The sequence below is a fragment of the Erinaceus europaeus genome, chromosome 18, assembly GCF_950295315.1.
Source record: "Erinaceus europaeus chromosome 18, mEriEur2.1, whole genome shotgun sequence".
Lineage (NCBI taxonomy): Eukaryota > Metazoa > Chordata > Mammalia > Eulipotyphla > Erinaceidae > Erinaceus > Erinaceus europaeus.
The window spans coordinates 56,745,281-56,769,510 of NC_080179.1; the positions used below are offsets into that span (position 1 = coordinate 56,745,281).

The 24,230-nt window shown below is 39.3% G+C and overlaps 1 pseudogene; it reads left to right on the forward strand.

Annotated features, from left to right (window-relative positions):
- The first annotated feature begins 2,430 nt into the window (after positions 1-2,430).
- On the forward strand, positions 2,431-2,523 carry LOC132534514 (U6 spliceosomal RNA; annotated as a pseudogene).
- The last annotated feature ends 21,707 nt before the right edge of the window (positions 2,524-24,230 follow it).

Consider the following 24,230-nt stretch of genomic DNA (forward strand, 5'->3'; position numbering starts at 1 on the left):
GCTGTGTATTTGATATGCAGACACTTTCAGAAGCCTAGACCAAGTCGATGAGAAGCAACCATTGGCACAGCTATATACAAGATACTGGGTAATATACAGCAAACCCTAACAAAAGGATTTTCAAAGTTAACCCAATTACCAAATAATGTGATGATAACATTAACTATCCATTGTCTTTTTTAACCCTAAGACAGCAGGAACCTCACATTTCCACTATAGAGCCTATATTTCCCCCAGTCCTGGAAGCTTAGGATAGGGCCCACTTTCCCGCATGCCTCTCCCAATCCATATCAAATAATATTGCATCAGCCTATCGCAACCTAATCAACGCAACGATTGCCACCTCAACATGCTTCAGCTCAGACTGTGTCCAGAGACTTCACGTGTGGAATGACAACCCTTCAGCTTCATTACTCGGGTGAGACCTTTCCTTTCATACTATTCTCTAATTCCATCCCTTTGTTAGAAAATGGTTCACTTTCTAACAAAGTCCCAAAACCTCGATATACACCAGGTTCTGTGAGAGAGAGCATATGTTCACACTTATCCATAAACTAGTGCAAAATAAATACCTGAAAGCAGAAGTACACTAGAGTTTGCAGTGAGTACCCCCTAACACTTCTTCTCCACTATTCCAAGCTTTGGGTCCATGATTGCTCAACAATTTGTTTGGCTTCGTATGTTAATTCTCTTTTCAGCCACCAGGTTCCAGATGCCATCAGGATGCCGGCAAGGCTTCCCTGGACTGAAGACCCCACCAATGTGTCCTGGAGCTCCGCTTCCCCAGAGACCTACCCTACTAGGGAAAGAGAGAGGCAGGCTGGGAGTATGGATCTACCAGTCAACGCCCATGTTCAGCTGGGAAGCAATTACAGAAGCCAAACCTTCCACCTTGTGCAACCCACAACGACCCTGGGTCCATGCTCCCAGAGGGATAAAGAATGGGAAAGCTATCAGGGAAGGGGATGGGATATGGAGATTGGGTGGTGGGAATTTTGTGTAGTTGTACCCCTCCTACTCTATGGTTTTGTTAATTTATCCTTTCTTAAATAAAAAATAAATTTTAAAAAACCAAAAAAAAAACCCATACTGTTGATGTAAAAATAAGATAATGTTAATAATCCTGGGCCCATGCTCCCAGAGGGATAAAAAATAGGAAAACTTTCAAGGGAGGGGGTGGTATAAGGAAGTTTGGTGGCGGGAATTGTGTGGAATTGTATCACTCTTATCCTGTGGTCTTGTCAATCATTATTAAGTCAATAATAATTAAAAAAAGAATTAGATAATGTGTGATAAATCCATAGCAAAATGTCTCGAGTAAGATACTTACAAAGCAATTTTTCCTTTTCATATCCTTTGAAGTTCTAACATGCTGTTCTATAGTTTCTTCACATTTGCACTTCATGCAGTTGCTGATCAATGACCACAGACAGATACATTCATAGTATTCTTCATGATTCCAAAACTTTCCCCACCCCTATCACTTTCTGGAATTTTCCCATGGGTCCCTACAAAATTTCACCATGAGACTGGCATTATAGCTTCTGGTATATTATCTTGTGTGTCTTTGATCCACTCCTATCCCTTGCTTGTATTTAATCACTTTAAAGATTAAAATTGTCTATGAGGACACAGGGATGGCAAGAAGGATGGCTTTTCTCAGTGTAAGGTTATATGGCAGAGAACTTGGAACAAATTTGCAACTGGGACTGGAACCTAGGTGAAGTCAGTGAAAGGAGTGGGATACAAATGCTCAGAAGGCATTCATTCAGAAGGCCCTGTAAAAGCAGTGTCATCTTTGAGAGTGAATGGCTTCTAAATTTTGCTCTCTAGAAGCCTGTTATTTCAGAGCCCTGCCCTGGCTCTGAATTACAGCACTGAGTTGAATTGGCTAGCAGTATATATGAGCATCAAACCTTGCAGAAACAAAGCAGCTATGACCTGTGGCAAATTGTATTAGAAACGGATGCTAAAATTTACACACATACAAATGTATTTCAGTGGCAGGGTATTTCCTAATTAATTAACACTCTGTAAAACATGGCATTATTGTCTTTGGTTCCAGGAATCATTTGGGTCCAGCAAAATGGGAAAACAAAACATTAACAAGTAAAAAAAAAAACAAAGCATGTATATATCATGGGTATGTTGAAAAAGTGGTCTTCAAAGAGACATAAATAAAAAAAAAACCTGTTTTCTAACTTCCTTTCATTGTCATAATTTTTTTCAAGATAGACAAAACATAAAAGCTATCTAGTATTTTCTCTTTTGTGCAAATTAGTTTCTATAGAAAACATATTCCAGATGTCCAACTTTGTGAATTCATTTGAAAACAGAAAAGAAAAAGAAAGATTTTTTTTAAGGCATGTCAGATAACTTCCTAGTCCAGATGAGGAAAAGAAAATATGAGTTTGAAACAAATTTTAATGTTTGCTTTGGCAGCACATATACTAAAATTGGAATGATACAGAGATGGCCCTGTGCAAGGATGCCAAGCAAATTCATGGAGTGTTTAATATTTTTTTCCATTAATAGTAAGTACATAAATAAAACTAGACAACTTTTTAAAAATCAATACAATGGCTGGCAACCCTTAAAAGTTCCAAGATTAGGAGTCATTAGTTGACCAGTATTTTCCTCTATCATTAAGCCTCCACTATTTGTTCATATTAAAAGCAACCTTTATTTTAAATCAGAATCCTGGTTGCAAAGTTCACAAAATATCGGTGCAAATGCTTGATGTCACAACTTTTAAGAGACAGAGAGAGGGAGAGAGAGATACCACGGCACTGAAGCTTTCATTAATGCAGTGGAGGCCAGGCTTGAACCTGTGTCACATATATGGCAAAGCAATGTACTATCCAAATGAGCTATTTTGCTGGCCCATTGTCACTACTTTTAAGTCTATGTCAAGCTAATCTTTGTGCTCAGCTTTCCCCTGTCCCCGGTATTTATTAATTTAATTTATTTTATTTATTTTTTATTTTTTTATTTATTCCCTTTTGTTGCCCTTGTTGTTTTATTGTTGTTGTCGTTGTTGTTGGATAGGACAGAGAGAAATGGAGAGAGGAGGGGAAGACAGAGAGGAGGAGAGAAAGACAGACACCTACAGACCTGCTTCACCGCCTGTGAAGCGACTCCCCTGCAGGTGGGGAGCCGGGGTTTGAACCGGGATCCTTATGCCGGTCCTTGTGCTTTGCACCACCTGCGCTTAACCCGCTGCGCTACAGCCCGACTCCCTATTAATTTAATTTAAAACTAAGGTGCTGGGTAGTGGTGCACTAGGTTAAGTGCACATATTACTGAGTACAGGGAGCAGTGCAAAGATCTGAGTTCAAGCTCCCAGCTCCCCACCAGTAGGAGGGGACACTTCACAAGAGATGAAGTAGGCCTGCAGGTATGTTTGTCTCTACCTTTCTATCTTCCTTTCCCTCTCCATCTCTCTCTGTCTTACCCAATAAAATAGAAAAAAATGTCCTTCTGGGGCAGTAGATTCATAATGCTGGCACCAACCAAGCCCCAGAAATAAATCTGGAGACAAAAGAAATCTATTGAAATATTATATATATATATATATATATATATATATATCTTAAATGTATAGCTTTATGGATTTTAAACATTTTACTAAGAAAATAGTAGTCTTCAGAACAGTTGTTAGAAACCCACAATGCAGATAGGGAAGTTCACCTGTATGTGCAGAAGCTGTCACATCCTTACCAAGGAGTGAGGTTTGGAATGGGGCTGTCAGACAGTACAAGCTTTGCAGAAGAGAGATAACTTTTAGTATTGTCCTGCCACTATCTGCTATTTGCTTGCCATTTCCCTTTCTTTCCTTACTGTGTGTCTATTGCTCTTCCTTTGGAGAGAGTTCTGTACTGCTGGGGGAATGTTGAGTGATCTATAGCTGGGAGGGACAAGCAGGTTTTTGATGAAAACTCAAGTTGTAGTTTGACCTCTCCTACTTGGCACCAAATTTATAGCCTTCATAACTGCTTAGGAAAACAGTATGATGTATCACAGTCAGGTGGAGTGATTTACTTTAGGGGACATTAACCCTCCTAATGCTGATTGTTAGAACCAAAGGACAGAGATGCTAGTGAGAAAATGGAAAGCTCTATGTGCCAACAAAAATGGGTTCAGTATTCTTCTGAAGGAAATGTAGGTTTACCAGGTTTTTTTGTTTGTCTCTTTTGTTTTACATTTCAAGATAGACACAGAGAGGGAGAGAGAGGGAGGCCACAGCGTGGAAGCTCCCTTCAGTGCAGCGCATAGCCCTAGACTGTGTGCATGGCAGAGCATACCCAAGTGAGCTATGGCAATGACCATGTTTGCCAGATTTAAAAAATTCATGGCCTGAGGGTGGAGACACAGAATTTTAGTGGTGGATGTGGCATGAAACTATAGATTGAAATCTTACGATCGAGTAACCCACTATTAATCATAAATTAAAAAATGGATGGCATTGTGCACCAAAGTAAAAATTTCTGGGTGGAGGGTGAGGGTAGATCTTCAGCTTCACTGGGGACAGGGAGGGGGGTGGGACACAGACCTTTGGTGAAGGCAATGGTGTTAATATACACTCTCATTAACTTATACTCTCACAAATTACTATTCAACTTATAAGATGGGGGGGGGGGATGGATCGAATATCTCAATCTTTTTGTTGCATAGTCCATAGCTCTGAGTATATGTTCCTTCAATCTAAGCACTTACAACTTCAAATTAGTAATCAGATTGTATTTTAACAGTGGTTTAAAATTGTTAACTTAGGTCACCTGCATATTAGATGCCAGGCGCAGGCAAAATAGTTGTGTTATGGGCCTCTTAGAATATATCTAAAATAGACCTACTAGCTTTTTCCAAAATGGAGACCCCAAATCATCCGCAATATTCCAGCCTTTACATTCATGATTAGTCAACAATTTGTTTGGCTTTATATGTTAACTCTTTTTGCAGCCACCAGGTTCCAGATGCTACCATGATTCCAACCGGACTTCCCATGGCAGATGACCCCACCAATGTGTCCTGGAGCCCCGCTTCCCCAGAGCGACATCCCACTAGAAAAAGAAAGCCTAGACCAAGTAGAACAGAAGCAGCCAATAGCACAGCTATATACAGGATACTGGGTACTGTACAGTACAAACCATAACAAAAGGACTTTTCAAAGTTAACCCAATTACCAAATAATGTGATGATAACATTAACTATTGATTGTCTTTTTGAACCCTAAGACAGCAGGAACCTCACATCTTCACTATAGAGCCCCTACTTCCCCCAGTCCTGGAACCCTTGGATAGGGCCCACTTTCCCGTATGCCTCTCCCAATCCATATCAAATAATATTGCATCTGCCGATCACAACCTAACCAACGCAACGATTGCCACCTCAACATGCTTCAGCTCAGACTGTGTCCAGAGACTTCACGTGTGGAATGACAACCCTTCAGCTTCATTACTCGGGTGAGACCTTTGCTTTCATAGTATACTCTAATTTCATCTCAGGTGGTTCACTTTCTAACAAAGTCCCAAAACCTAGATATACACCAGGTTCTGTGAGAGAGAGCATATGTTCACACGTATCCGTAAACTACTGCAAAATATATACCTGAAAGCAGAAGTACACTAGAGTTTGCAGTGAGTATTCCCCTAACACTTCCTCTCCACTATTCCAAGCTTGGGATCCATGATTGCTCAACAATTTGTTTGGCTTCATATGTTAACTCTCTTTTCAGTCACCAGGTTCCAGATGTCATCAGGATGCCGGCCAGGCTTCCCTAGACTGAAGACCCCACCAATGTGTCCTGGAGCTCCGCTTCCCCAGAGACCCACCCTACTAGGGAAAGAGAGAGGCAGACTGGGAGTATGGACCGACCAGTCAACGTCCATGTTCAGTGGGGAAGCAATTACAGAAGACAGACCTTCTACCTTCTGCAACCCACAATGACCCTGGGTCCATGCTCCCAGAGGGATAGTGAATGGGAAAGCTATCAGGGGAGGGGGTGGGATATGGCGAATGGGTGGTGGGAATTGTGTGGAACTGTGCCCCTTTTATCCTACGGTCTTTTTGGTGTTTCCATTTTATAAATAATTTTTTATTAAAAAATGGAAATAAAATGCCCAACCAACCAAAAAAAATTGACTAAACAAAACCAAAAATAAAACAATGGGTTTACATCAGACTGGAAGGCTTCTAGATGGCAAAAGGAGTCACTACTGAAACAGATAGATTCCCCCAGAGTGAAAGAAAATCTTTATGTGCCATACATCAGACAGAAGGTAATTACCCAAATACATAAAGAATTCACCAAATTCAAGAATAAAAATTTTTTTTAAATCCTGTTGAAAAAAAGATATTCAATGGATGATCTCACTTTCAGGAAAATGTTGAAAAACAAGATCAGAAGAGAAAACACAAGTAGAACCTGAACTGGAATTGGTGTATTGCACCAAAGTAAAAGACTCTGAGGTGGGTAGGGAGGAGAATAAAAGTCCAAAAAGGATGACAGAGGACCTAGTGGGGTTTTATTATTATATGGAAAACTGGGGAATGTTATGCATGTACAAACTATTGTACTTACTGTCGAATGTAAAACATTAATTCCCCAATAAAGAAATAAAAATAATATTCAAAGGGCTAGCAGACATTTAAAGAAATGCTCAAAATCAATGATGACCAGGGGAATGTAAATAAAAACCACAATAAGACAACAATTTACAACTGTGAGTATATCATACAGCAGGAAGTTAAAAAACATCAACTGTTGGAAAGGCTCTGGGGGGAAAGGAACCCCCCTACATTTCTGATGGAGATGTAAATTGGTCCAAGTCCTTTTAAAATAGTTTGGATATTCCTGAGAATATGAGAAATGGACCTGCCCTATGATAAAATAATTATTCTTCTGGAGATATATCCAGAGAAAATAAAGACATGCATCTGAAAAGACCTATGCACATCTACGTTCATATCAGTACAATTTGTAATAGCCCAAACTTGGAAGTAACCCAGAAACCCAATGACAGATGAATGACTTAAATTTGTTCTATGTATTGCACTGAAGTAAAAAACTCAGGCAAGGGGTAAATTTTCAGGTTCACTGTAGGGGTGTGTGGGGGTGGGGTGGGGTAGGAACACAGACATTTGGTGGCAGGAATGGTGTTAATATATACTCTGTAACTTATAGTTTTATAAATAATTATTTAATCAATTTGAGAGGGTAAAACAGATTGTCTCGAGCTTTTTAATGCATAGACTTCCTTTCTGAGTACATATTCCCTTAATAGAAGCAGTTTCAAATTAGTAAACTGATTGAATTTCAACACTGGACTTAAATTATTAAATGCATTTCTTAAAAAATATATATTTATTTATGTATTGGATAGAGAAAACCAGAAATCAAGGGGGAAGAGTGAAGAGAGAGATAGACACCTTCAGTCCTGCTTTACCACTTACAAAGAGTTCTCCTGCAGATGGGAACTCAAACTCGGGTCCTTGTACATTGAAACGTGTGCTCAACCAGGTGTGCCATCACCCAGCCACTTAATGCATTTCGAATAATAGCTTTTATTTTGAAACATTAAATCACCTATCATCTTAGACCAGGGAGATCAGAAGCAACTGTTTTTGTCAGTATATAAAATATAGTTATTTGTAAGTAGTATTAAATGGCATAAATCATGGTAAGGTCTTATATGGAACCTCTGGGGTTTTGCTCATTTTCCTTTATGCTTCTTTTGATTTGCAACATTTGCATCTCTGATCTCAACTAAATCAATGCAACCAGTGCCACCTCAACATGCTTCACTTTGGACTATTGCCAGAGACTCCAAGTCTGGGATGTCAACCTTCCAGCTCCATGACTCTTGTGAGAACTCTCCTAGCTCATAGGGCCCCTAAGTGCCACTTTGGGTGGCAAACTTCCTAATGCAACTACAAAACCTAGATATAGACCAAGGCCTATGAAGTTGGGCAAACATGTATCCAAAAGTTAGGGGGAAATATATACTTTAAAGTAAAAGTGTGCAGGTGGAGGGTAGATAGCGTAATGGTTATGCAAACAGACTCTCATGCCTGAGGCTCCAGTGTTCCAGGTTCAATTCCCCCCATCACCATAAGCCAGAGCTGAACAGCACTCTGGTTAAAATTTTTTTAAAAATAAAAAAAAAGAGTAAGAGTGTGCAGTAGTCTACAGTGACACAGTAAGAACAGATAGCAAGTAGAAAGACCTAAAAAAGACACCATGGAGTACTCAAATAGTTTCTACTTAGACCTAGGTATCCTCCTCACCTACTTCCTATTTCCCTTCCCTCAATGACTTTTAAGTCCAACTGTGTCAGATAAAGCAAGAAATACAAAAACTGTGGTCAGTACACTTTGATGATGACCCTTTTGGTCACTACCAGGCCAACCCATCATCAGGGACCTAGTTAGGGAGTCCTGGGATTCCTGCATAAATATGATGGGCTTAGATCTCTAACAGATCCCTCTCTTCACCATCACTGGTCATCTCCATCAGGAACAATACCATAAACCCTCTTGTCAGCCTCTATAAAATCTTGCCCTCATTGTAGAACAACAATGATAGAAACTGCCCTACTCTCCAAAGGGAGGTTTGGTCAACATACTCTGTCATTCAAGAAAGACTAGTTCTGAAATGATTGCAGCCTAGAATGTTCTTAGCTGTGACCATGGACTGTGAGCTCAGATTGACAGGGATGCAGAAAGTACACAGGCTCCTATGCTAAATATGAATAGATATGGACCCCTGGTTAGATCATTGTGGTAAACAGTTAATTGCATTACATATATTCTTCAAATTTTCAAGTAACTCTCTTCCCTATCCCTAGTAGAACTAGCTTCCTAGTTCTACTCTGAACTCTGACAACATCTTGAAAACAGTATTTACAGTCTACTCTCATGTTAGCTATCAAGCTCAAACAAGATCATTAACATATAGGTACCTAGGAAGGTTCCAAAAATAGACTTTCTAGCTAGAAGCTACTATGATTCCATCCTGAATTCCCTGGGTAGATGACCTTATCAATGCTTCCTGGAACCTCAACTCTAGAAAAAATAATCTTCCACTGGTAGCATTCTATTAAGAGTCTCTCCTAATATCATACTCGTACACTTATACAACTACATAAAAGCTCATTGGATTGTTGTGTTCCTTCACGCTATTATATTTGTTCTTTATGCAATTGTTTATGAATACTCTCTAAGTTTTCAAGCACCCATTTAATTAAGATAGAACCATCTATGGGTATGGATCAACTTGCCAATGCCCATGTCCAGTGAAGAAGCAATTACAGAAGTCAGAACTCTCTCCTTCTGAATTCCAAATAGAATTTTGGTCCATACTCCTTGAGGGATAAACAAATGGAGAGGATGGAACACAGAACTCTGGTGGTGGGGACTGTGTGGAATTTTACCCCTATTTTCTTACAATATTGTAAACCAATATTAAATCTCTAATAAAATATTAAATAAGAAAGAAAGTGCTGTGTCATACTAAATCATTAATAAAACACTAACCAAGAAATAAAGTGATGTGTCATACCTGGGTAACAGGTCAGTGCATGCATACAGTTTTCTTCCAAAATCTGTAAAAAAGAAATTGTTTTAGAATCTTCTTTGAACTAAGAGAGGTGAGAAATTTTCAAGTTCTGGCTCATTTAACTCTGAGAAAATATCTCCAGATAAATGTGCCCCTGTCTGTTTCATATTCCATCTGGTGCTCATTAATTACTGAGAACATTAATGATAACTCAAAAGACATTTTGCAAAACAATAAAGTGGAAGTTGCTCCTTAGAATATTTAATGCTCTAGACATTCACTTCATTCCACCAACTTTGAACAAGTGGATCTATTATGCATTTTGATACTCATTTCATATGACTGACTCTCACCCTTGCAACTCTCACAATTTCATGTAAGTGACAAAAAAAGGGGGCTTAACTAAATAGGTGCTTGAAAATTAGAGTGTATTCATAAGCAATTGTATAGGAACAAATGTAATAGAGTGAAGGAACACAGCAGTCCAATGAGCTTTTATGTAGTTGTATAAGTGAATGAGTAAGGTCTTAGGAGAGGCTCTTAATAGAATGCTACCAGTGGAGGATTGTGTTTTGCTTGCATAACCATATTTATATTCATCTCCACACAGACATACAAACATGTGTTCTTAGTATAGAAAGCACTAGTACAAAGACCATATGTCTCAATTTGACAGGGACAGTCTCAGTTAATATATATTTTAAAGTTTACTAGTGATTTAATATTTATTTGCAAACTTATGGATATAACATGGGTATAATTCCATACCACCAGAGTTCTATGTACCTGTTCCCTCCATTGGAAACTGCAGTAGTTTTCCCAAGGTCACAGATGTAGGTTGACTATTACTTCTATAACCATCTGTCTATATTTATAAATATTTGTCCATTTTTCCTATGGTCCTGTCTTCTCTTCCTTTCTAAGTCATACCTATACCTATTACTACTTCCAAATATCCTTCTTTTTTTTCCTTTTTCTCCCTCTGGGTCCTGAATAATTAGACTTCAGAGCCCTCTAATCATCTTCCCCTAACATTTACCCCCCTCTGTAAGTATGGACCAAAATTCTTTGTGGGGAGCAGACTGTGGGTAAATGCTATAGTTTTCCGCCTATGACACTTACATATAATATACAAGTTCATGTCTAATGTGTCCTAGAGAAAAGAATCCTACATAAAAAGACATCCACTTACTTCAGAAAAGAGGCAGAAGAGCATCTGAAGTAAGACACCCCAAAATGTTCACTGTCTTTGGGTTACTTTGAAGAGTGACTTTTGTCTCCAAGTTTATAAACTTGGATATCCATTAGACATTTACACTAGCCTTTAGGTATTATGACATAACATACCTCTTAATTTTTTATATGTAGTTAATAGTAGGTCTCAAGATTGTAACATTACTACACCTACCACCAAAGTGCTGTATCCCTACCCTCTCTACTATATATGATTCTTTTTTCTTCCAGGGAGAGAAATACAAACACCTACAGACCTGCTTCACAAGCAGGTGGGGAGCCAGGGGCTCAAACTGGAATCCTTCAGCTGGTCCTTGTGCTTTGCTCCATGTGCGCTTAACCCACTATACTACCAGCCAACCCCCTTATAAATGACTCTTAAAAGTCATCTAACCTGTGAAAAATTTGCATTCTTTATTTTAAGATTTAGTTCTATGTTCTCAGTTCTAAATTTATTTTTTCTTTCTTACCAGAGCACTACTCAGTGCTCTGGTTTATGGAGTGTGGGGGACTGGACTTGGGCCACTGGAGCCTCAGGCATGAGAGTTTCTTTGCATAACCATTATGCTATCTCCCCCACCCATCAGTTTTAAATTTTTCTTCATTACTTCTCATTGCAAGATGACTCTGATGGGTGGAGGAAATAACAAAATGGTTATGCAAAGAGACTCTCATGCCTAGATGACTAGAGTATTCTAGATTTCTGCAGACATCTCAAGGAATTCAACTCATTCTTTCTATATGTTCTCACAACATTGTTAATCTATTATAGCATTTAGCTTAATAAATTATAATGAAAAGTTATACACACATATATACATATATATTCTATTATTTCACTAACTCCTCTAGCTTTGAAAACACTGGTTTATTTATCTTAGTATCTAAAATGTTTAAGTGATATTCAGTCAATGAACAAAATCAGTAAATGAGTAAATTGAATGCATAAATTCTTAGATTCATTCCTTTCGGAAACTAGGTCTGGATTTCTATATTATGAGAAGGCACATATTCCTGTCATAAGTGCAGCTACTTTTGTAGGAAAGACGCTGCATAAAAACTGTGGCTTATGTATTAAGCAAGTTTAAACATTTTCCTTATTTTTAAATCATTAAATCAAGGATCAGTTAATGAAGAAAAGACAGCCTCTAAAAATTACACAGGAGATAAGCTGTCAGTGAAATATCTTGATGAAAAATTCTATTCAGCGGTTTCTCTGTACATAAGTGGTGGTCAAAGTCGGCTTCACTCTTATGGAAATAAATACCTAGGTACAGAGAAAAGATCATAACTTATGCTTCCAGATTGACTCCTGGAAAATTGTGGCTTTCTCTATTTTTCCATAAGATCTGTTAGACATACTAGTCTCAGACATACTAAAATTTTTTCCAGAAGAAATGTCAAAGTTTTTGTCCCCTTGCATTTCAGTATGTCTTTTTTTTTAAAAAAAAAAAAAGGTACAAAATACAGCATGTATACCTTCTGTTTATGACTTTAAAAGTAGAACAAATATGTATAAATTAAGTATAAATAAATTAATTGGGTCCCAAGTGAGATGGCATTGTGTAAAATAAGTCAAGAATAATGTCAGAGAATGTTCCATCATCCAAAGGGAGGCTGGACAACATATTTTATGTTCCACCTGAGGAAGATGGGTCCTGAAATTGGGGCAGCTTGGAACATTCCTACTCATGACCACAGAATGTGAGCTCAGATCTATAGGGATGCAGAGCTCACAGAAGCTCTTAAGCTAAATATGGGCCCCAGATCACAAATTGATGGAGTTTATATTCAACAATATTTATACATCTTTCCCATATTTGGGAGCTACTCTCTTCCCTGATCCAGCTTCCTGGTCCTTTTTCTAGCCATGACATCATCTCCCCAGACAATAACTTGGATCCATCTGCATATCAGATTTCAGGGAAAAAAAAAAAACTAATATAGCCGCAGGCCTTTGGAATATAACTAAAATATGCCTACTAGCTATCTAGAAAATGGAGACCCCCCAATTCTTCATCTGCACTATTCCAGCCTTTAGGTTCATGATTAGTCAACAATTTGTTTGGCTTTATATGTTAACTCTCTTTTCAGCCACCAGGTTACAGGTGCTAGCATGATGCCAACCAGACTTCCCTGAACAGACAACCCCACCAATGTGTCCTGGAATCCAATTCCCCAGAATCCCACTCCGCTAGGAAAAGAGAGAGGCAAGCTGAGATTATGGATTTATCTGTCAACACCCATGTTCAGCTGGGAAGCAATTACAGAAGCCAGACCTTCCACCTTCTGCATCCCACAATGAAGAAAAGGAAAGCTATCAAGGGAGGGGATGGGTTACGGAGTTCTGGTGGTGAGAATTGTGTGGTGTTGTACCCCCTCTTATCCTATGGTTTTTGTCAATGTTTCCTTTTTATAAATAAAAATTAAAAAAAAGAATATTGGAAACAGGATTATGTTCTGAAATGCATTCCATCAGCCTCCTTAACTTTCTTCTTCGACATCTGACTAATGTTCTATGAAGTATCTCTTATCTTATCTGTGTGTATCTTGGTACCTGTGTTTTGTGGAATAATAACTGCTGTTCCATTCTTGCTTTGTGAATATATCATAGAACTGAGCAACTCTTAAACTCAAACAAGATGAGTAAGACAATACAATCACCCTGTAATATAAAATTCAGCCAGTGGCAGGTGACTAAGTCACCTGCCACTGGCTGAATTTAGGGGCATCTGTGATACAGTTTTCTGTTACAAGACAGCAGAAGTGTTTCTAAGGGCTGGGCAGTGGTACATCCAATTGATAGCACATGCTACGATGCAAAAGGATATAGGTTCAAGCCCTTGAATTGGGACATGGATGTAACTAGCATATGGCTGATGACTATAATTAGCATATGGCTAGCATCAACCTATGAGCATAGTACGAATTTAGGCAAACCCACAAGGGATTGTGGGTGTGTCAAGACTTATTAAACCTCCAGCCTATTGGAAGTGGCTCTCTGTTCCAGTGAACTCAGCTGCAACTCTCTTTTCCTGTGTGCTTTCATTTACCTCAGACCCCCGCCATGCTGCCTCGCCCAGGAAACCAAATGTGTAGCTAAGCTCTGGTAACTAACTTATAGACTCATGGCCTAGACCTAATCTATCGCTCCATCCCATTGCCTATTTTGCTGTACTTAAACTATTTCCATGTAATACATTTACCATTTGTCTTAAACCCCAATAAAATCCATGTCTAAAGTCTTTTCTTTTTAATTACAAAATCTACCTTTTTCTCTGTATCCCCATTCTCTCTTTATTCCTCTGTCTTTATCCAATAAACAAAATAAATAAATATTTTTAAAAAGAAATGTTCCTGTTCTGAAATCAACTTTATCAGATGTGTCATAATCTCAAAAATCATTTAAGCTAGGTTTGGGCACAGTAAAGGGAGTTAGTTGTTTAGTGTTATTTGTTTATTACTAGTTGTCTGAGATGATTTTTTTTTTTTTTGTAAAAGAAAGTTTATTTAAAAAAAATCAATACTCACAAATCTGTGGCATTTCTCTATGAGAAAGATGAGCCAGAGGAAAAGGAACTGAAGGAAGCAATCTTATTGACAACTGAACCCAAAAAGAAAGGAATAAATCTAACAAAGGGCATGAAGGACCTGTTCAAGGAAAACTATAAGACACTATTGAAGGAAATAGCAGGTGACTCAAAGAAATGGAAGAAAATGCCCTGTTCACGCATTGGAAAAATAAATATCATGACAATGGCAATCCTGTCAAAAGCAATCTATTAACTCAGTGCAATCCCTATTATAACCCCAATGACGTCTTTGAAGAAAATTGAACAACTTATTAAAAAATTATTGTGGAACTATAAAAAAGTACGAGTAGCAAAAGCATTCCTAAGGTAAAAGAAGAAAAATGAAAGTACCACAATACCCAACTTCAGGTTATATTACAAAGCAACAGGGGGCCAGGTGGTGGCACACCTGCTTGAGTGCACATGTTACAATGTGCAAGGACCCAGGTTCAAGCCCCAGTCCCTCTACCTGCAGGGGGAAAGCTTTGCAAGTGGTGAAGCAGGTCTGTAGGTGTCTCTGTTTCTCTCTCCCTTTCTTTTTTTTTTTTTTAATTTTTTATTTAAGAAAGGATTAGTGAACAAAAGCATAAGGTAGGAGGGGTACAACTCCACACAATTCCCACCACCCAATCCCCATAACCCACCCCCTCCCCTGATAGCTTTCCCATTCTCTATCCCTCTGGGAGCATGGACCCAGGGTCATTGAGGGTTGCAGAAGGTAGAAGCTCTGGCTTCTGTAATTGCTTCCCCTCTGAACATGGGCGTTGACTGGTCGGTCCATACCCCAAGTCTGCCTCTCTCTTTCCCTAGTAGGGTGTGACTCTGGGGAAGCTGAGCTCCAGGACACATTGGTGGGGTCTTCAATCCAGGGAAGCCTAGCCAGCATCCTGGTGGCATCTGGAACCTGGTGATTGAAAAGAGAGTTAACATATGAAGCCAAACAATTTGTTGAGCAATCATGGATCCCAAGCTTGGAATAGTGGAGAGGAAGTGTTAGGGAGGTACTCACTGCAAACTCTAGTGTAGTCCTGCTTTCAGGTATATATTTTGCAATAGTTTATGGATACGTGTGCACATAAGCTCTCTCTCACAGAAACTGGTGTATATCTAGGTTATGGGACTTTGTTAGAAAGTGAACTACCTGAGATGAAATTAGAGTGTACTATTAAAGGAAAGGTCTCACCCGAGTAATGAAGCTGAAGGGTTGTCATTCCACACGTGAAGTCTCTGGATACATTCTGAGGTGAAGCATGTTGAGGTAGCAATCGTTGCTTTGGTTAGGTTGTGATCGGCAGATGCAATGTTATTTGGTTTGGATTGGGAGATGCATACGGGAAAGTGGGCCCTATCCAAGGGTTCCAGGACTGGGGGAAGTAGGGGCTCTATAGTGAAGATGTGAGGTTCCTGCTGTCTTAGGGTTCAAAAAGAAACTCAATAGTTAATATTATCATCACATTATTTGTTAATTGGGTTAACTTTGAAAAGTCTCTTTGTTATGGTTTGCTGGACAGTACCCAGTATCTTGTATATAGCTGTGCTATTGGAAGCTTCTAATCTACTTGGTCTAGGCTTTTGAGAGAGTCCGCATATCAAATACATAGCCTATATATTAAAAAGATTCAGTTTGTCTTTTGAGAAACTTTGAGACATACAATTGATTTCCCCCTCTCATATTAATTAGCTACTGATTTATATGTCTACATTTTGCTGGGAGTGTACATAAACACCATTCCCACCACCAAAGGACTGTGACCCATCCGTCCCGCCCACTCCCACCCCCCACTGGCCCAGGAAGCTACATGCCTACCCCTCACCACTGGGTTTTTACTTTGGTGCCCTACTTACAATTTGATCAGGTCCTGCTTTTAGTTTCCCTTTCAGATCTTCTTAGTCAGCTTCTGTTGATGAGTGGGATCATCCCATACTCATCTTTATCTTTCTGACTTAGTTCACTTAACATAATTCCTTCTAGCTCTGTCCAAGATGGGTCAGAGAAGGTGGGTTCATTGTTCTTGATAGCTGCATAGTATTCCATTGTGTATATATACCACAGCTTTCTCAGCCACTCATCTGTTGTTGGGCACCTGGGTTGCTTCCAGGTTTTAGCTATTATGAATTGTGCTGCTATGAACATAGGAGTACCCACCTCTTTTTGGTTGGGTGTTATGGAGTCCTTGGGGTATAACCCCAGGAGAGGAATTATTGGGTCATATGGAAGGTCCATGTCTAGCCTTCTGAGAGTTTTCCAGACTGCTCTCCACAGAGGCTGTACCAATTTACATTCCCACCAGCAATGTAAAAGGGTTCCTCTGTCCCCACATCCTCTCCAGCATTTGTTGCTGCTGTCCTTTTTGATGTATGCCATTCTTACAGGAGTGAGGTGGTATCTTAGTGTTGTCTTGATTTGCATTTCTCTGATAATCAGTGACCTAGAGCAGTTTTTCATATGTTTGTTAGCCTTTTGGATCTCCTCTGTGGTGAATGTTTTGTTCATTTCCTCTGCCCATTTTTGGATGGGGTCATTTGCTTTTTTGCGGCTAAGTTTGCTGAGCTCTTTATATATTTTGGTGATTAGTTTCTTGTCTGATGTCTGGCATGTGAAGATCTTCTCCCATTCTGTGAGGGGTCTCTCTGTTTGTTTAATAGTTTCTTTGGATGTGCAGAAGCTTTTCAATTTGATGTAGTCCCATTGGTTTGTTTCTGCTTTGGTCTTCCTTGCAATTGGGTTTGATTCATCAAAGATGTCCTTGAGGTGTAGGTGGGAAAGTGTTTTACCAATGTTTTCCTCTAAGTATTTGATTGTTTCTGGTCTGACATCTAGGTCTTTGATCCATTTGGAGTTGATTTTTGTTTCTGGTGAGATAAAGTGGTTCAATTTCATTCTTCTGCATGTTTCAACCCAGTTTTCCCAGCACCATTTATTGAAGAGAGCCTCCTTTTTCCATTTAATCCTTTGGGCCCCCTTATCAAAGATTAGATGCCCATAGGTGTTGGGATTTACTTCTGGGCTTTCAATTCTGTTCCACTGGTCTGTATGCCTATTTTTGTTCCAGTACCATGCTGTTTTGATGATGATGGCTTTATAATATAGTTTAAGGTCTGGGAGTGTGATGCCTCCATTTCTGTTTCTTTTCCTTAAGATGGTTTTGGCAATTCTAGGTGTTTTCAGGTTCCAGATAAATGATTGTAGTGTTTGTTCTATTCTCTTAAAGAAGCCTGGTGGAACTTTGATGGGTATTGCATTAAATTTGTATATGGCTCTGGGGAGAATATTCATTTTGATGATATTTATTCTTCCAATCCATGAGCATGGGATATCTTTCCATTTCTTGGTATCAGTTTCTATCTCCTTGAGTAGCGACTCATAGTTTTCAGTATACAAGTCTTTCACTTCTTTGGTCAACTTTATTCCTAGGTATTTGATTGATTTTGCTGAAACAGTAAATGGGAGTGATTTCTGGATGTCTTCTTCTTCAGATTTAGTGTTTTCATAAAGAAATGCCACTGATTTTTGTACATTGATTTTGTAGCCTGATACCTTGCTATATTGCCTAACAACTTCCAGTAATTTTCTACTGGATTCTTTAGGTCTTTCTATGTATACTATCATATCATCTGCAAATAGTGAGAGCTTGACTTCTTCCCTTCCAATCTGTATCCCTTTGATTTCTTTCTCTTGCCTGATTGCTATGGCAAGAACTTCCAATACTATGTTGAAGAGTAACGGTGACAGTGGACAGTCCTGTCTAGTCCCCGATCTGAAGGGGAATGCTTTCAGCTTCTCTCCATTGAGTATGATGTTGGCTGTAGGTTTGCTACATATAGACTCCACTATCTTGAGGAATTTCCCATCTATTCCCATTTTCTGTAGAGTTTTGAGCATGAATGGGTGTTGGATTTTGTCAAAGGCTTTCTCTGCATCTATTGAGATAATCATGTGGTTTTTGGCTTTGCTTTTATTGATGTGATGAATGACATTGATTGATTTACGGATGTTGAACCAGCCTTGCATTCCTGGGATGAATCCCACTTGGTCATGATGAACAATCTTTTTGATGTGTTGCTGTATCCAGTTGGCCAAGATCTTGTTTAATATTTTGGCATCTATGTTCATCAGAGATATTGGTCTGTAGTTTTCCTTTTTTGTTCTGTCCCTATCAGCTTTTGGTATCAGGGTGATGTTGGCTTCATAAAAGGTGGAAGGGAGTATTCCTGTTTCTTCAATCTTATGGAATAGCTTAAGAAGTATGGGTATTAACTGTTTCCTGAAAGTTTTGTAGAATTCATTTGTGAAGCCATCTGGTCCAGGACTTTTGTTGTTGGGGAGATTCTTAATAACGGTTTCAATTTCTTTGTCTGTGATTGGTGCATTTAGATTTTGTAGTTCTTCTTGGTTCAGTTTTGGAAGTGCATAGGTTTCTAGGAATTGTTCCATTTCTTCCAGATTCTCTAGCTTGGTGGCATATAGTTCTTTATAGAAGTTTCGCAGAATTCTCTGGATTTCTGTGGTGTCAGTTGTGATATCTCCTGCATCGTTTACAACTCTATTAATTTGAGTCTTCTCTCTTTTTTGTTTGGTGAGTCTGGCTAGGGGTTTGTCAATTTTGTTTAATCTTTCAAAGAACCAACATTTGGCTTCATTGATCTTTTGTATGGTTCTTTTATTTTCGATGTTGTTTATTTCTGCTCTAACTTTAGTGATTTCTGTCCTTCTGGTTGCTTTAGGGTTCCTTTGTTCCTCTTCCTCTAAGTCCTTGAGGTGTGTAGTAAGGTCGTTCATTTGGGCTTCTTCTTGGTGTTTAATATGTGATTGTATGGCTATAAGTTTCCCTCTCAGTACTGCTTTCGCTGTGTCCCAAAGATTTTGATAGGTTGTGTCTTCATTTTCATTAGTTTCCAGGAACATTTGAATTTCCTGTTTGAGTGAGTCTCTGACCCAGTGGTTCTTAAGGAGCATGTTGTTTAGTTTCCAAATTCTATGTCTTTTAATAATTTTCCATTTGTTGTTAAAAGTTAGTTTTACTCCACTGTGGTCTGAGAAGATACTTGGGATGATTTCAATGCTCTTGAATTTATTGATGCTGTCTTTGTGGCCTAACATGTGGTCTATCCTTGAGTATGTATTATGTGGATTTGAAAAGAAGGTGTATTCCAGTTTTTTGGGGTGGAGGAGTCTGAAAATGTCCAAGAGGTCTAGTCTGTCAATCTCTTCATTCAATTCTCTTGTATCTTTATTGGTTCTCTGCTTTGTTGATCTAAGTGTGAGAGTGGGGTATTGAAGTCTCCCACTATTATTGTATTACTATTGATGTATTTTTGAAATTCTTTCAGTAGGTGTTTAATGTATTTAGATGGTCCCTCGTTGGGTGCATAGATGTTAATAATTGTTAAGTCTTCTTGGCTGATTGATCCTCTAATCATTATGTAATGTCCTTGCCTATCTTTTATTATTTTATTTAATTTAAAATCTATCGTGTCTGAGATGAGAATGGCTGTTCCTGCCCTTTTTTGTGGACCGTTAGCCTGTATGATAGTTTTCCATCCTTTCACTTTAAGTCTGTGTTTATCTTGTTGTGACAGATGGGATTCTTGCAAGCAGCATATGGTTGGGTTATGTTTTCTGATCCATCCCCCCACCCTGTGCCTTTTGATGGGTGAGTTTAAGCCATTGACATTTATTGATATTATGGATTTAATGTATTGTAGTGCCATTGTTCTAAAAAACGATTTGTTTACTCTGATATATTACAAGTATTATAGTGATGTTCTTGTTTATAAGAGGTCTTTTAGTACCTCTTTCAGGGCCGGCTTGGTGATAGTTGCCTCCTTTAACTGTTGTTTGTCTAAGAAGGTTTTGATCCCTCCATCTAGCTTGAATGAAAGTCTAGCAGGATATATTATCCTTGGTTGAAACCCTTTTTCATTCAGGGCTCGATAGATATCTTGCCACTCCCTTCTGGCTTTTAGAGTTTGAGTGGAGAAATCTGCAGAAAGTCTTATGGGTTTTCCCCTGTATGTGACTTTTTGTTTCTCTCTTGCAGCCTTTAGGATCCTTTCTTTATCCTTACTTCTTCTCATTGTGACTATGATGTGTCTTGGTGTTTTCAGGTCTGGGTTGATTCTGTTTGGTACTCTCTGGGCCTCTTGCACCTTGATATCCTTTCTGTTATTCAGGTCTGGGAAATTTTCTTGTATTATTTCCTCTAGAATGTTTGCTTCCCCTTCCTCTCTTTCTTCCTCTGGCAGGCCAATTATACGGATGTTACTTCTTTTGAGATCATCCCATATGTCTCTGTTGTTGTTTTCAGTGTCTCTCAATCTCTTTTTAAGCTCTTTCACCTCTTTCTTAGTTTTCTCTAACTCATCCTCTGTCTGACTAATTCTGTTTTCTGCTTCTGTTAGTCTGCTTTCCCTTGCCTCAGCTTCTTTCTTCATTACAGCTATTTCAGCTTTCAGTTCTCTAATTGTCTCAAGATAATCAGTATTTTCCTTGGGGGTCTCAACTCTTGTTTCCCTAATACTGCCATTCCTTTCCTCCAATGTTGTTTTCATTTCTGTGATTAATAAGTTTATTATTGCTTGCATACTTTTCTTATCTATGGTTACTTCTGATTGATTTATGGTTTCTTCTGGGCTCTTGTCTTCATTCATTGGGGTAGCAGTTTTATTTGTTTTTAATCTACCCATTTTTTTTATTTATGTGTTTCTCTCTCTCTTTTTTTTTTTTAATGCTCTGTTGTTCCTCAGTTGTTGTGTTTTGAGCACAAGTAGCACTGTACTAAATACCTTTATGACAATTGCACTCACCAACCTCCGGAATTACAGTAGCAACTGAAGTAAGTATTGAAGGAGTTTAATCGTTACCAGTTAGCCAAAAAATTTCTCCAGTCCATGAAAAAATAGTAACCAAATCCCAGTGAAGAAAGATAAAAGAAAGAGAGGATAGCAAGAATAGACATTTATGCAAATCTACTATCCAGTGTATATTCTAGGGGTAACAAGAGTGTAAAGGGAACTAGAGCAGAGATACACATATAGAAAGTCCACTCTGGGTCAGATTTCTTCCCCAAAGTAATTCACAAATTCAGAAAGGCAAAGAATAAAGAAGTGTATGACAAGATAAAAAAAATAATAATAATAAAAAATAAAAAAAGAGATAGAGAGAGATAAGAGAGATAAAAGGGAGAATATAAGAAGAAGGGTTGTAATTAAAGAGCAGTGCGAGGAACTTCCCAAATGTGTATCAATGAGTTTAAAAAAATAAATAAATAAAACCCTGTTTGGTGGTATGGGGTATCCTGCTAGTAGCTGGTCCCAGGCACTGCTTATGGTGGGGGGGGGGGCGGCGGGAAGGATGTATGCTTGAAAATTAAAAGGAAGAAAAAAGAATTTTTTTCCCCTACTCTAATTCTTAACCCAAATTAAGTTATAGACACCTCCTTGGTATGACCGCTGTGGCCCCTTATTGGCTGGCCTGCTAAAGGCAGAAAATCCTATTGTTTACACGAGATGTGTCCGGAGCTCAAAGGCTAGCCGCTTCTCCGTCGTCCGCCATCTTCCGGGAAACCCCCCCCTCCAGACTTTTTTAAAGGATTTCTCAAAAATGAAAACTAGCTCCAAATCCTTTGATCCAATTAGAGCTATACTCAAGAAGTCTTTGGATCTGCTCTCAGGGTCGCGGTGGACCCTGGATTCTCCCAAGAGGAAGCCCCCGAGCTAAAGTGCTCTCTCCGGGTCCTCTGCCCGCCGCGCTCTGCAACCGGCGGAGGAGCCGCCTTCCTGGGCGGGTGGAGGACAATGCCCGGCGCACTCTCCTTGCCCGGCGCCCTGGGAATTCTGGAGCCCCGCTAGTCCGTGTCACCTTTACTCTAATTCTTAACCCAAATTAAATTGTACCCACTTTTTGGTGTCACCCCTTATTAACTGGCCTGCTAAAGGCAGAAAATCCTACCGTTGCCGACGATGCGGTCAGAGCGCTCACTGTCAACAACTTCTCAGGCCGCCATCTTCCCAGCCTATCCTGAGATGATTTTTAAGCTGTTTCTGCTTTAAAAATATGTTCAAAGACTCAAGTACAACAATGAGAAAAGAAAACAAAAAAATAAACCAAATATACTATATCAAATGGAGAAACTTGTGCACAGCAAAAGCAACCAATCCACCAAACATAAAGACAACCTATAGAATGGGAGAAGATCTTTACAAGACATACATGATACAAAGGGCTAAGAACAGAAATAAAGTACTCAATAAAATGAGCAACAAAGGGGCTGGGTGCTGGCACACCTGGTTGAATGCACATGTTACAATGTGCAAGGACACAGGTTTAAGCACCCCAGTCCCTACCTGCAGTGGTGAAGCAGTGCTGTGGATGTCTCTCTGTCTCTCTTCCTTCTATCTCCCCCTTACCTCTCAATTTCTGGCTGCCTCTATCCAATACAGAAAGATTTAAAAAATTAATCAACAAAAAAGCCAGACAACCCCAATTAAAAATGGGAAAATGACATTAATAGAAACAGCTAGCTGTAGAAATAATAGCCAACCCATATCTGTGACCTCGGGAGATCTACGGTAGTATCCAATGAAGGGGATGGGGACAGTGTAGAATTGAACACCTGTTATTTATTTATTTATTATTGGATAGAGAAAGAGAGGAATTGAGAGGGGAGGAGGAGATAGAGAGGGAGAGAAAGAAAAAAACACCTTCAGCTCCACCACTCATGAAGCTTTCCCACCAGAGGTTTTGGACCCAGGTCCATGTGCACTGTAATGTGCGCACTTAACCAGCTGTGCCACCACCCGGCCCCTTATCTTGCAATTTCGTAAACCAATATTAAATCATTATTAAAAGAAAAGAATAAAAAGACGGGTCCACTTAACAATGGCCCATTTGGTCAATACCACACCACCTGATCATCTGGGGCCCTAGACAGGGAATCCTTGGATTCCAATACACACATGATGGGCCTAGACCTCTAAAGAGTCCCTCTCTCCACTATCACTAGTTGCTTCCATAAGGAACAATGTCTTGTGGGCCCTCCCAGGACCTTGGCTTTACCATAAAGCAATGATGGTAGGGGTAGCCTAAGTTTATGAAGGAAGGCTGGGGGTATCCACTTGAAAAATAATGGCCCTGAAATGAGTGCAGCCTGCAGTGTTTCTCAGATGTGATCATGAGCTATAAGCTCAGGGACTTAGAGGTTACATAGGCTCTGGTGCTAAATATAAACATGTATTTATATATAGGCCCTGGAGCAGGTGGAAGGATGTAAATGCCGGGCTAGCATGGGGGTGCCTCTTCTCTGGGTTGGAGAGAATGCGACCAGAGCCAGCCTGGGCTGCTATTCACTCAGCCACACAAGGGACAAGGGAGATGACTCAGGAACCAAACACGTGGTGTAAGGCAATGCAATTCTTTATTGATCAGAGAGCCCAGGCTTTTAAAGGGCAGACCCAGAAGTGGCAAGTCAGAAACAGAAATTGCTAGGAAAGGGGCGGAGAAAGGCTAAAGGGGGCTGGGAAGGTAAAAACTTCCTTAGCAACTGTTGCGAGGGTTTTAACTAGTAGGATTACTATTACCCTGCAGGCAGGGAGGGTCTCAAATGTAGAAAGAAGATAGATCAAAGGAATGGAATGGGTGGGGATCTTTCAGGCAAAACAATGATTATATACATAGGCCATAATGTCAGGAATGCAGGGTGCTTTGTGAGGCTCCTCACAATTTCCCAACAGGTAAATAGTTAATTTTAGCCATAGACTTTTTTTTATATAAAAATGAAACTACTCCCTGCACTAATGAAACTTTCTATCCTTTTACTCTGACACCATTCTCTGAAACAATATGCTTATCCAACCTCTGGCTAGCTACC